Source organism: Myodes glareolus, chromosome 1 (assembly GCF_982192425.1).
Source record: "Myodes glareolus chromosome 1, mMyoGla1.1, whole genome shotgun sequence".
In the NCBI taxonomy this organism is placed as follows: Eukaryota; Metazoa; Chordata; class Mammalia; order Rodentia; family Cricetidae; genus Myodes; species Myodes glareolus.
This window is the reverse complement of record NC_142026.1, coordinates 113,099,415-113,114,461: the sequence shown is the minus strand read 5'-3', so window position 1 is coordinate 113,114,461 and position 15,047 is coordinate 113,099,415. Positions and strand designations below refer to the sequence as shown.

The 15,047-nt window shown below is 42.1% G+C and overlaps 1 long non-coding RNA gene across 1 annotated transcript; it reads left to right on the top strand.

The window, feature by feature from the left end:
* The first annotated feature begins 2,852 nt into the window (after positions 1-2,852).
* LOC125394428 (uncharacterized) lies at positions 2,853-13,761 on the top strand. Its single transcript, XR_015001745.2, has 2 exons — positions 2,853-3,363; positions 13,545-13,761. It is a non-coding gene; the product is annotated as an uncharacterized LOC125394428 (long non-coding RNA).
* The last annotated feature ends 1,286 nt before the right edge of the window (positions 13,762-15,047 follow it).

The window sequence follows — 15,047 nt, the reverse complement described above, 5'->3', positions numbered from 1 at the left end:
TTAAAATCAGGTATGTTCTTATTAATAAATGCTTTCCTGAAGCATAATTTTCGTATATTATATACCATTCCTTTCTAACACAACTTATTAGTATTTGGTATTCCCTTGTAGTTGGATTGTGTACAGTTTGTCCTTACTATAAAAAAATGTTAAACGGGGGGCTTGGAGAGATGGCTCTGCAGTTCAGAGCACTGACTGTTCTTCCAGAGGATCCAGGTTCAGTTTCCAGCACCTACATGGCAGCTCCCAACTGTCTGTAACTCCAGTTCCAGGGGGTCTGACACCTTCACACAAAGGCACATAAAATAAATAAATAAATCATAAAAATATAAAAATGTTAAATTATTGCTATATATGAATTGTTAAGTGTAGTCACTCTGATTATAAATTTCTATTATTATAAGGTTATGAGGTGAAATGTCTGCATATTTTGAGGGGTTTTGGTACATTTTGGAAAAGTGTGATCGTGTTTGCTTTCTACAACCTTTCCTCCTGTCCCTCCTGGTTTGCTGTGTTTGGCTGGTCCTAGCCTTCCTCCCAGCTCATGATTTGTCCTTCATCAGGAGTAGGGAACGTACTGTGTCCATCTTCTCTCTGCTCTTCAACACCTCCTCTGCCTCTCGAGTCAGCATGGCTGGGCTGTGGTGAAAGGCAGCTCACACTGAGCACGCTCCGTGTCTGTACTGAAAGTCAGACACTTGCAGGTGTGTCAGATTAACCAGGGACCGCTCTTTGTTAAATTTAACAATATGCTAGGGAGATGCTTTGTAGGTAAGGTTCCTCAGATGGTTAATTTTCTTTTTTGTGGGCAGAGCTATGGTAAACTTTTCTCATACAAGATTGATTTAACAAGGCACATGTGAAGATAGATTTTTATATACATACTCAATTTTCATTGGAAATAGCTTTGAACTTGTTTGTATGTTTAAAATGAACAAGTACATTGACCTCATATTCCATCTGCCCCTTGGGATGTCTGTACGTTTAAATATAAAACCCATTCATTACTTTGTTCTGAATTTTTGTCTCTTCTTTATTTCTTTCCCAGGTCCAGGTATTTAGATGTTAACTGCACTCATAATATAGAAGCAAGTGCCCCAGATATCAGATTATTGTAATAACAGGACTTTGACATTGCACTAAGAAAACACGCCATTCCATTTGCTGTATACACAATGTCCTGAACAGTTATTATGAGTAATTAATTTTTCCATGCTGACATAAGAAATTTTATTGGCTCTTTGAAAACTAGTTTCAGCTAGCTTGTAGACTGATCACAGAGGCAATTGAAAATAAAAAAAAAATTCAAGCCACTAATCCTTAAAGGTCAGTTCTTTAAAGGCATCTCAGTGTAGCTAAACCACTGCCTCTCTTCCGGAAGAGTAATGTTACTCTCGATGAGAATTCTGTCCTCTTAAATATTCAGTTTTATCATTCTGCATTTGCTGCTGCCTCTTCCCGCATTGCTAGTAATACTTCACGGAGCTCTGCATAATAGGCCTCGCTGGGCACTTGCTGGCTTTCAGAGCCACCCACTGGGATACAGTGGTTGGAGCCCAGCTGTCAGCTTGTCTGTGCCTCAGTTCGGAGCCCCGAGGTCTGCAGTAGCGCCTGCGCTGAGTGAGCTGAGTTGAGGTTTCAGAATGGCAAGTACTTCAGTTTTTCAAGTGTTTGCCCACACTGCACTTGTGATGTAGTCTCCCAGTCGTTCGTAGGACTTATGGCGGTCCTACAGACCTTTTCCCTTGTAGAGCTTTGGTCTAGAGAGGCTACATCTCTGATTCCAGGTCACACGCCTATAGCTCAAAGTGGAGCTGTTCAAACTCATTAGTTTTGTTTTTTCTTTTTCTTTCTTTCTTTTTTTTTGTGTTAGACCTATGTCCTTTCCTTCTGAAAGATACTCCTGTCTTTTCATACATCTGTTTATTCTGTTGATAGCCAGGCCCAATGAAAAAGCCTTGGGGAAAGAAAGGAATGGTAAAGTTAGACAGTTCAGGCCTTCTGGAAATATCCTTGCTGAGAATATCAACCTTCGTCAGTACAACCAACTCCCCACCTCTCCAACCACCTTTGAAGAAGTGAAGCCTAAAGCCATGCAAATGTCCTTTTCATTCCAAGTGACTTTTGTTTGTTTCAGCTACTCCTGAGATACAATGAATAGACAATTGAGAGGTAATACACAGATTAAAGATAGCATCTCCGCACAATTGTAATCGTCATGGGTTCGATCCGTACCGGCACTCGTGGAGAATACATTGTCCAGTGGGACACAGGTAGTAGTAGCAAGGACACTGGAAGAAAATGGTCTGCTTTGAAATTCAGACACCCTAAAACTCAGCTGAGAATACAGAACCATGATGGGGACCATGATGTGGCCTGAGAGGCTGAATAATGCAGGAGCATATGAGCAGACAGAAGATTTACTTTTTCAAGCTACCTTGTTCCTCCCAATTCTGAGCAAAAATGTTTATTTTTTGATGTTTTTAAATTGTTTGCTGAAGAATGACAAATATGATTCTTAAGTTAAATATTTAATTTTAGTCATGAAGTCCTTGTGGCCGCTTGTTTTCAGCAAGGGCTGCTTCTGGCAGTGTCTCCTAGAGAAGGTAGACAGCTTATAGCATCTACCTTTCAAATTTCCCGAAGATACTAATGTTCGTTTGCACGTAATCCCCCTTTGAGGTCATTACTGTTCTAGCACCTGGTTTTCAGATGAGGAAACTCAGGCCCGACTTGATCACCAGCAGTGAAGTAATATGGTCAGAACTCAGATCTGCGTGGTTTGCTGCCGACATCCAGGTACTTAAATGCCAACTCTCCAACACAGAGAGTGCTGAGCAAGTAGTTAAGAAGCTCATTGTTCACTGAATAAGAGGCTGTGTTCATGGTCATAGAAATAGAAAGTGCTACAACTGAAGCTTTATAAAATGGCCAGTCTTCAGCAGTGTTCCAGCGACATCATAAAACTAAAGGAATAAGAAGGAAATTGCTTGAGGTCAGGCCTGTGGCTCTGTGAAGTTCTTCACAACATCTGAGATTTGAAGGTGCTTGCAGGACATCCTCTCCTCTAGAGCTGGGCAGAGCTTACAATAGTTTCCTCATGGAAAATTCCTTCAGATTTCATGAAGGGTTTCCATTGTCAAAGGGGACGACTTTTTTTTTATCGTTCTCTCTTGAGTTCATGCTTAGGACTTTGGGGTGACCTTGACTTTGGCTCTTGGCATACGCAGCCCAAGGCAGCAATGCTCCTCACTGCAGCGGCGCAGATGGATCTCTCCCACACATTAAGCTACTGCTGGAAGCACACCCACACTGGAGAAGCGTCGGTGCTTTGCCCTTGTACCAGCATGTGGAGAGTCAAAGGTCAGTGGTCTAGTTGTCCTCTCTGGATGGGGTTTCGAGTCTCCCAAGGCAAAATGGTGTCTTTCTACCCTAATCAGTAAGGCTGTAATTGGATCAGGACCGTCTAGGCACTTCACCATATTTATGGATCTCATTTTCTCCTTGTGTGATTTTTTCTATTGCCCAGGTCAGCGGGGCAATGAGGAGCAGGTGAAGTTGTAGAATATTGCATGCAAGTGGTTCATTGCAGGTCTATTTTATCCACCAGTGGCTTCCTCGCCCTAGCCATTGCCTTTCCTGATAGAAGGTACCTTTAAAGGGCTGATGCTCCTCAATACTAAAATATTGGAATCTTGGACCATCGGACTGAGTCTTTGGGATATTTCCTAGTGAGGGCTAGTCCACTGCGTAAACAAAATTAGCTAGCAGCTTCCCTGGGTGAGTTGGGTTTGCTGAGAAAGACCAGAGTGGAGGTGAAGCATGAATGCCAGGAAAGGCTTCCTCTTTGAAGAAATGAAATGGAGTTTGTCCAGAAGAATCTAGAAGTTTTCAGTCAGAGAAAACTTCACTCTGGTCTAGCTGGCTATTCTGGTCTTTGGTGGCTTCTGAGAGGGTTGTTAAGGTGCTATGTGACTTTAGCTTGTTCATCCCCCAGAGAAGGACTGAGGAGCTGACAGTCTCTCTCTTCTCCACCTGACTTCATATTCCTTCGGAATTGGCCTACTGAGAACTTCAGCATTTAGGGCTGAGAAACCGCAAAGGCAGCAAGCAGCTCCAGCCAGTTTGACATGGCATCAGGACTGTAGCCAGAGAGGGCCTGCTAGTACGGGAGCATCAGCCTAGGCTGCCAGCTTGGCACAAAGGCACAGGCTACCTCACCTGTCCTCCTGGTTAATCTAGCTATGTTAATGGATGTGATTTCCCCAGTGTGGAGAATGCATGTTCCCAGCACCCTGAATAGCGCCTTAAGGCTTGGCAAAAACTGGTCAAGAACCTGGCTGTTGCCAGAACTCCTTGACCAGTGAGTAAAGCGAGATAAACTAGAGTGAGCACTCCTGGGGTTTGCAAAAAAAGCCTGCTCTGGGAAAGCAGTTCTGAATTGAAGAAAGAAACTTCAGAAGGTTCTTTTTAATCTCTAGAATATATTTTACTTTCTTCAGGGTACCAGGGCCTTCCTTTCTTTCCCAAAGGGGGCATAGATTCTCACATCCCTGTGGTGCCCAAGCTAGAGCACTGATACACTGACGTCCATCTGAAGACATCCCTGCAGTGAGAGTCAGCTACCAAGGACATGCATGGAGCATCTAGTGTAAGTGGTGACGAGAGAGGGCGGAAGAACTAGGCTTGGGGAACTCATTGACCACGTGGCTAGTGCAACCCCCAGCAGGTCAGGTAGAGTCAAGTGTCCCTGCTGATTGGAGGGTAAGCGTCATCCTTTAAAAATGACTAGCCTCCCCTGGCAATTTTGCTTGTGCAGGCAGCACACTGAGCTGCTATACCTGTTTGAGAAGATGGTCCACTATTGTAGGAACATTCCGGCATCATTGCTGGTTATCAGTGAGGCCAAGAGCTTTTTCCCCAAATATCCTTGAAAAGGGAATGTTCACAAAGTCAGTGTGGAAGTGAAGTCATAATGGTCGCTTTAGCCATTCCCATATCACAGGGTCATCCTGCCATGCAGTAACAGCCATTTACACCAGAGTACAAATGATTGGCATATTCTCACCGAATCATCAGCACTACCAATCTGATGACAAATGTGAATTTTTCAGGTAGTGTAAATGAAAGTTGTTCCTTGCCTGTCTAGGACTGCCAAAGCCAAGTATGGGCATGAGCTCCACTGTTTGCCCTAATTCTAACCGCCAAGTTTTTCCTTAGACTGTATGCTGACTGAAGAACATATTAGATATTAGATATACAAGTTTGTGCAAAGACACGTAACCTTAGCTTCAGTTTCTTAATCTATAAAATGGTAATAGTAATGACATGCAGGCCCTGTTGTAGGTGGTGTAGATTAAATGAGAGTAGAGAGCTTGGCATGGCACTGAGCATATACTACGAGTCCTCTAATTACTGCTAGGAATGTTCTACCATGGCTGCTGACTCAAATGAGATTCAAACTGGTTTATAAAAATGGATTTATTGTGGTTATGCCATAGCCCTCGGTATTCAGCTGCCTGATGTTTTAACCTAGAGGCCTGAATGGGGCCGGAGAGGAAAGCTGCCCCGACTGGCCTCATTGTAAATTCCTGACATCCTCCCACTCTCTGGGGTGAGTAGTTCACCCTTCTTCCCTAGCCTCAGACATGCCCAGTCCTCCCTCTCCGCTAGTGTTCTCACTGCTGGCTCAGTGAGTTGGAGAGAGTGGGGTGGGGTGGCTCACTGCTGTCGAAGCCATGTCTCCCTTCTGTACCTAAGAACTTCTGCGGTCCCTCGAGCAAAAGTCACCTTGGCACTTAAGCATTAGATCACTGTGCATGGGCTAAACCTCAGGTTTTATTTGGCTATGGCCAGATTTTCCTACAATATCCCTTTTCAGTTCCAGACCCGTGGGCACAGTACCATCCTGCATCACTTCGTCACGATGCTTCCTTGGTCGCCTGTGGTCAGACAGTTCCTCAGTTCATCCTTGCTTTTCATGACTGAGAGTTTTGAAGAATATTATTTCATAACACAGTCCCCAATGTATAGTAGTGTCTTTTCTCACAATTGGACTTCATTTTGGAAACCTTTGCTCAGAAGTGAAGGGTAACCACCTCTGAGGGGGGTAGGTGTCCCTGCCAGCCACATGCCATCTTAGAGATGTTTAACCTGTCACTTGACTCCATGGACATTTGTGCCAGTGTCTTACATATTTGTCATACTTATGCTGATCTTTTTTGTTTTAATGTTTTCTGGGCTCTATCTTTTTAGAAAATAAGTTACAAAGTCTGCATTATTTCTTCACTTCTCTGATACTATGGCAGTGTGGTATACAGTAGACTCTTGTTGCTTGCTTTTACTCTTCTTCGTACTCTTAACTCATTGGCTCTTTGTTCTTGGGGGGCCACCACCCAGCTCCCAAATAAATCGCACATGAAGGCTTTTTCTTACTTACGAATACCTGGCCTTAGCTTGGCTTGTTTCTAGCCAGCTTTTCTTAAATTATCCTTACTACCTTTTCCCTCTGGGCTATTTTCTTTCCTTATATCTGTGTATCTTACATTCGCTCTTATTCCGTGGCTGGCTAAGTAGCTGGGTGACTGGCCCCTGATGTCCTCCTCTCCTTGTTCTCTCTTACTCCTTCTTCCTTCTGGATCTCTCCTTCTATTAGTCTTTCTGCCTGCCAACCCCACCTAACCTTTCTTCTGCTCCTCTATTGGCTGTTCAGCTCTTTATTAGATCAACAAGTATTTTAGACAGGCAAAGAATCATAGCTTCACAAAGTTAAACAAATGCAGCATAACCAAAAGTATCATATCTTAAAATAATATTCCACAACAGTAACATTCAATAAGTATTTGTTCATTGAAGAAGACTTTTAATACCAACAATTCATGATAATTCAATAAAATTTCAAATGGCTTACATTAGTTTAAGATGCAGGGGATAAAGCTGATTGATAATTGCTCCAACATTTCAGTGAAATTGTGTTAAACAAAAACAAAACCCAAAGAATATCACACTGAGTTCCCAAATGCCAGTAAGAATATTATTAATGGCATTGGTGCATTTTAAGATGGAAAATATAGAGGCTGCACGGAAGTATTCGCAAACTATTTTAGCTGTCAAAATAGTATATCTATATGTGTACAACATGGCATTTTGAAATGCATATATATTATTGAGTGCTAAGCCAAGGCACCATGTGGATCTTCACATTGTTAATGGTAAAAAAATCACTTAAAATGACTCAACAATTTTCAAGTATATAATAGTACCATAAAAGTCAGTGTGGTATAAAGTGAATTTACTAGATGTATTCCTTATGTAGAGTTGAATTTTTACATCATCTGAGCAATCACTCCCATCTCCCCTTTGATCTCTGTGTCCATTATTTTTACTCTTGAGGTCCAAGTAATATTTAAAAAAAACAAAAACAAAGTATTGGATGATTCCGGTTGTACCCTACATACGTTGGAAACCAAATATATGCTTACAACTTAATCTGGATTCCTGAAGCTTCATTTCTTAACCCTGCTTCTTCTAGGCTGTGCTCTTGGCATAGACAAGTAATGTTCTTCCCTTAGTGCGACGGTTCTTAACCTGTGAGTCATGATCCTGTTGGAGGGTCACATATCAGATATTTATATTAGGATTCATAAAATAACAAAATTACAATTATGAAGCAGCAATAAAAATGATTTTGTATTTGGGGGTCACCACAACACGAGGAACTGTATTACAGGGTCCCAGAATTAGGAAGGATGAGACCCACTGCCTGAGAGTGTTGGACTTTGTCCTTCCAGCCACCATTTCTAAGTTTGCTTTCTTTGCTTGGCACACTAACCTTTCTCTTGAACACCACTCCTCTTTCCCCATTTCTTTACTGGGCTGGCACCTACTTGTATGAATAGTGCCTCCTCCAGGAAGCCCTCCTTTAAATGCCCATACAGGGTCAGCCACCTCCGAACGTGTCTGTCGCTCCCACACTTACTCTTCTCAGAGCAGTTGTCAGCTGCACTCTGACTGTATGTTTACTTGCCTGCAACAGCCGTTAGGTGGGACGCGTGCTCATCCTTCTATGCTTCGATGAACAAGTGACTTGCTTAACCTGAAAATCAAGGATCTCACACATTGCACCAAGAACCAGGTGTAGAATGATATATTACCGTGACATCAGCAATACATAAGTAATAAGTAATTGTGTGTGTTGTTTAGATTAAAACCAGTCATCTCACCATGCTATTTGATGACAGCTTTTGTGTTATATAGAGTTTAAGGCAACATGTTATTATGTAGTAAGAAAAGAGATGAGGGATTAAGACATGTGCATGGTGAGATTGCTCTAATCAGGCACCTTCGTGTATAGTTCACTTGATCTAATCTCTGCTGTTAGAAAGCTATTGTCCCAGGACCTTTTATTATCATACTTACTTAACAGGTTCAGGGCAGAGCTGTTCACGTACCTGACCGATCTGTATCATTATGAGCAAGCCAACAACATGGATCAAAAAATAGTAACTTTTGTTCTTCAAAAAAAATTTTTAAACCTCGGTTACTTACATGTTAAATTCTTTGCCCAACAGTACCTGTGTTGATTTATAACTTTCAAAAAAATTATCATGTAGTTAGAGGTTAAATATTTGTGTTTCCTTCTAAAATGTGATGGTGTGTGGAGATGGAACCTTTGAAGGTGTGCGGGCTTAGGTTAGGACATAGGATGTTGCTTTCGTGGTTGGACCTGTTAGTGTAAAGAGAAAGAGGGATTTTCTTTCTCCACATCCAAGAAAGACTATTTGTGCACACAGTTTGAAGACAGTTGTTTAGAAGCCAGAAAGGAATCAGTCACCAGAACCTGCCCCTGCCAGCACCCTGGCTTTGGACTTCCATCCAGCCACAGAACTTTGAGAAGTGGGTATCCTCTGCTTAAGTGTGTCTGTTTTCTCATAACAGTGTTTGTTAGTTTTCATCAACTAGAGTCACCTGGGAGGATGGAGTCTCAGTTGAAAAGCTGTCACTATCCAGCCAGGTCTGTAGAGCATTTTCTTGATTAGTGATTGAAGTGCCGGGTCCACTGTGGGCCCTGGAACCACTGAGTCAATGGTTCATATAAAAAAAATCATACCAAGAAAGTCACGGAGACCAAGTCAGTCAGCAGCCTCCCTCTTTGCTTTCTGCTTCAAGCTCCTGCCTTGAGGACCTGCCATGGCTTCACTCCCTGGTGGACTGTGATATGCAAGTGTAAGCCAAGTAACCTTTTCCTTCCTCAAGTTGCTTTGGTCTCCAAATACTACCACAACAACAGAAAAGCCAAATATAGCAAGCAGCCTGAACCAGCAAGGGCTACCTCATCTGCTCTTCAGAGTGCCGAACATTTCCAAGGATCTTTCAGTTTTTCCAGAAAAATGCAGCTAATGAGAATGATATAGACCCAGAAGACACCCACAGTACCTTGGGAAGATTTCATTCCCTTGACCGTTCTATCATTTGCCATGTTTGTCCTCAGGTGTAATTCCCTTGTGTCAGTAGGTGCAGTGTTGAAGTGCTTGAGAAGTTTGCACAAGGCCTTCATCTAAGAGTATGCAATAGGCCTGGTGACTCAAGGTTGGAATCCTCTCCCTCAGCAGTAGATGCAGGCATATGAGTTGAGGGTAGTCTAGATTATACAGTGACACCCTGTCTATCCTCTCTTTCTTTCCCTCTTAGTGTACACACACACACAGACACGCACACACACACACAGACATGCATACAGACACACACAGATGCACACAGACATGCATACACACACAGATTCACACACAGACACACACAGACATGCACACAGACACACACATGCATACACACACAGATTCACACAGACACACACATGCATACACACACAGATTCACACAGACACACACAGACACGCACACAGACACACATACAAACACACATGCACACAGGCATATAAACTTATGTAGTACATGCATAACTCTTAGAAAACCCATTTTACTTTGAATTAATGGAATTCTGACATTTTCCTATGCCAATACTATAAAAGTTGACTAGATTAATAAGAAATGATAAAAGAGATATAATAAAGTTCATTGTACCCTTTTTATACTTTGCTTCTACTACCACAAGAAAACATATGCTTTACTAATCCTTTCAAGCAATCTTGAACTTAGATCATTTTCTGAACATTTTATAGCCACTGGTAGCCCAAAGGATGCTCAGAAGAGGTTTAAAGTATACTCTAAATATGGTTCAAGTTTTAAAACTGAAAATGAAAATCTAGTTCTAGGCCAACTATTGATCTCCATTTTTAAAAATGAAAACCGGAGGCAGACACCTTCAGTTACTTTCCTCAAATTGTAATTTATAACCCAGAAAGGCAAGGGGGCTTGTTTAGCTCAGTATATAAAATCATTTGCGCTCAGATATTACTTACCTGATACCAGGGGCCTAAAAACTTTAGGGGATCTATTCTTAATTAGCTGGAATATTATTGTAACTGTATCCAGCAGGAGAAGCTGGGTGAAAGTATTGCTTTTTCTAAGTTCTTTGCCCTTATACAGTGAGCATTCATTCTTATCCTGTGTTTGTACTTCATACATATTGGCAGCGAGCTCTGCAGGACCCCAAAATCAAAAGGAAGGGAAAGAAAACTTGGTAAAGGATGTGCTAGCTTTTATGACTGCCAGACATAAGTTGCACATGTTCTTACTGTCCAGGGGAACACTAAGAATATTTATTTGAGGACAGTTCTGATGACTAACTCACGATACGGCTACCATGGGCTCTTGAGAACCCTATACCCCACAGTTGTCTATGTTTCTGATATGTATGCATGTGTGTACCTGTGTGTCTGTGTTTATATGCAAACATATGGCATTGCAACAATCACAGAAAATAATTAATTAGAACATGTTATCTCAACTAGAAATTTGAATACGTCGCTGTAAAAGATATTATGTCAATTATCAAACTTTCATAATAAAACCTCATTCTATCAACTAGTAGGAGATAAATCTTAGACCCTGGAGCCTGCTGCAGAGCACTGGGAGCGCAGCGGGTAGAGGTTGATGGAGCCTTGGCACTGGCTGGGCAAAGACTGCAATAACGAGGAGAAACTGTGAGAGCTCCAGGACAACCCAAAGTCTTGATCCAAGGAAGCGAAAACTCTGCAGATGTAAGATGCAGTTAGTTGCGTCAGATATGATGGAATAGTCCAGGGAGCTGTGTGGGCACTGCGTCCTAGGGGTGGCAGCAATGGTCTCTAGCAGTGCGTCCACTAGAAACCTCAGTGTGCCTCAAGTTCAAAGTCATAATTCTTCACATCAGCCTCTTCCAAGGGAATCATCCCACTGCTTTTTCTATTTTAATTTTTGGCATCTGGCCAGCAAAGCTAGAAAGTTGAGAATAATTGCGTGCGCCTAGAACACCCACATCCTCTCGGCTTCATGCAGATTTCTCTTCCTAAATATCTCTAGGAGCCTTCTTTGCCCCCCATCTGTATCTCACAGCCATTCAGGCCCTTGTCAGCACTTGCCTGGCTATCTGTGACCTCCCAACTGGTCGCCTGGCCTCCGGTCTGCTTCTATCAAATCCATTATATGTCAATTATCTATGACTGCATAATAAATGGTCTTGATGCAAATTAAAGCACCAATAAGTACTTACAACTGATTTCTTTTCCTTTGGGCCAGGAATGCAGGGGACACTTGGTTATGTTTATATCATTGAGTCTTATAACACTGCTTACGTCACAGGGATTTGCTTGGGTTCCACTTTAAAGGTGAATCTGTCACTTGGCTTGTATACTGATGTGTACTGATGCGCAGAGTTCTCCCTTCTTCTGTCATGGTCTCTTCCACAGAGTGGATGACATGAAACCGCTCATGGTGGCACACACCTTTATTCTCAGCAGGTAGGAGTCAGTCAGGCGAATCTCTGTGAGTCTGAAATCGGTCTGGTCTACATAATGAGTTTCAGGCCAACCAATGCTACACAGTGGGACTCTGTCTCCCAAACTCCCCCACCCCAAACAAGACTAAAACAAATAAACGAACAAAAAGTTTTCAATTCAGAATAACTTATGTGATCTCATGACCCCGTAGCTTCGTTCCTATAGGACAGTAGTCTTAAGTTGCCCAGGCAGATGTTGCAGTTTCTCTTATATCCTGTTTTGAGAGCCACCCGTTAGCACCTAGAGAGTACCGTGTTGATTATGTAGTCTATTGAAGAGAGGGCACTACATAGGTGTGAATAGTGGAAGAGCAGCATCATTGTTGCTCGCCTCAGCTTGATCCTTATACACTAACCTGACTATTTAAAGGAATACAGTGACTGTATAGTTTGGATAGAGAGATCGAGAATGTGAAGGTGTGGCACTGTTACAGAGAATGATGGGAAAAGAGGCAGTAACGTGCCCTGTGAACAGAAAGACCAGGGGCCAGCTAACGATCTCCAAGCATTCCAGATGCAGAATCAAAGTGCGGCGTTCAGGTGTGATGCCATGCTGACATTTTATTTATAGTTTTCAGACTAGGTGTCACTATGTAGCCCAGGCTAGCATGCTCCCACCTTAACTGAGTGCAGGGGTAACAGGCATGCACCATCATGTTTGGCTCAGTGTTAGGACGTTAACAGTAACACACTGTGTAAGAGAGCGAGAGCCTGGCCAAGAGCTGGCCTACTGGGCACGAGTTCAAGTCACAAACAATTCGTAGGCAGTCTGGGTAGAAATTAAGCGATGTTTAGGAAGAAAAAGATTATCAGAAGAACATGGACCAATGGGGGAATGCACCATTAACATAAAATTTTCTGCTCAAGGACTTTGGGGGGATACATTCAAGCCATAGCTCGATTCTGGGCTTCAAATCTTAAGAGACAGAAACTGTTTCTGACTTCAGAAAGCACTGGAAGGTTAGGGACTGAAAAGAGTTTCAGTTAATGGTTAAGGATTGTGTCTTCAAATCTGAATATGGCCTATCTTCCAGGTAATGATAGTATACTAATATTTGTTTCTTGGTCTTGATAAATGAGAATTGTATGAAATTTTATAGTTAAAGGCAACTGGCTGAAGGAAGCACTGGGCCATCTGTCTCTTCTCTGAAAATTTCTGAGCTATCATTTCACAATAAACAGTTAGGGGCTGGAGATGTAGCTTAACTTGTAAACACAAGGCTTTAGGTCCAACCCTCAGTACTATAAAAATCAATCAGTCAATAGTTTTTTAAAAAGAAGATAAAATGCAATGTCAGAGACTCTGAGTATTCATGGTGGGGTAAGTAGGAGTGATTTTCCTAAATGACCAGCAAGCAGAGACATACCATTCAAATTTCGGTGGGAGGGAAGCACAGGAAGCTGACTTGGTGATCTTCACAGAATGTGGTACCCAAGCTCTCTGAGGATGACATCTTCCTGCCCCTGTAGGTGACACCAGCTCCCCAGACCATCAGTACTGGGTGCAAACAGCTGTTCCATGGCCAGATGAATAGAAGCTACCAGAGGAGCTGGAGCGTTGCGTCTGCTTGCTATTTATCTATCTGTTCATGTTTTCCTCTATTTTCCAGGAACTCAAGTTCATTCATCATGGCCTTTACTTACTCCAGAAGGGTAAACAAATGACTATGAAGCCATTCATCAATATTTAGAGGAAGATTGGAGAAGAATTCATAAAGGGGATTAAATTTTGCTGAGGAAGTAAAAGATATGTCTTCATTTTTATAAGGCTCCAGTATTCTTCATAAACTCCCTAATAAAACTCGTATTTACCATTTAAAAGAGAAACCGTACAACTCTGTTTCGAAATCTCTTCCCCAAACAATCCCCTTACTCTTTAATGAGGAATGAAGACAGTAATAACTACCATTTATGGAGTTCTTGGCATTATAGCAAACAATTGGGTACATTATTTTATTCTCTTTCCCCCAGCAGCCTCTACACTTATTAACTCTGTTTTACAAATCAAGAAAATGAAACTCAGAAAAATTAAGTATCTTGTGGTCCTGACCAAAATGACAAGAAGCCAAGGTTTGAATGCAGTCTGATTCCTAAACCTTTACCCTGAAAACATTTCTATACCAAGGTACAATGTGTATACAGTGTGATTCCCTGACTTCAAGCGCATCCTGTGAGTTGTGTATAGTGCTGAGGGTACTGACCACCATAATCCAGATGTGGGGTAGTTCTGAGGCTCAAACACATTCTTTCATGGTCCTCTGTGCTCACCTCTGACAACCATTGCTCAGCTTTCTTGGCTCAAATATGACATGGAAATCATATACATGTTTATATATGAGTATATGTTTCAGTTCTGTAGCACATCTGGAAGCTTCACCCATGGCAGCGTGTACATCAGCAATTCTTCCTTTTCTCTCCTCAGCAGCAGTCCGCTGCACTGTACCTCAGAGTGCGGAGTGCTGACTGCTGACATTCACTAAGTGAAGAATGTATGGGTTATTTCTAGCTTCAAGCAGGGCTGCTGCTGCTACTGCTTCTCTCTCTCTCTCTCTCTCTCTCTCTCTCTCTCTCTCTCTCTCTTTCTCTCTCTCTCTCTCTCTCTCCACAAACATAGTTTTTATTACTCCTGGGTCAGATTAGGAGTCAGTTTCTGGTTTATATGGAAAGGGTATGTTTGACTTTACAAGCAATCCTGCTGAACTTGAGATTGCCTTAGTGGTTTGAGTCATTTTCCTCTAACTGTTCTGGAAGGGGTTAACCAGGCGAGTTAAAGGCAGAAAGATTGAAGGCTGCAACCAATATGCCTGGCTACAAATCCTATACCTTGTTAACTGGACTTACAGCTAAAGTCTAATCATAGCAGAATCAACAGGAATCGGAAAGATCATTTCAGCAGGACAGGTCCCTTCGTGGGTCCTGACAAGGTGTGTGTTGACAGCTGCCCTCTTTCCACCCATCTTTCCTTCCTGTCATTTCATAAGTTAGAAAAATAGCAAATTGGAGATGACCAGTAAATAGTCCAAAGTAAACCAGAAAGAAAGCAACTGTGAAGCCCTACTTAAACAGTAGGGTAAAGATATATGTGAGCTACATATATAAGATTTTTTTTTTAG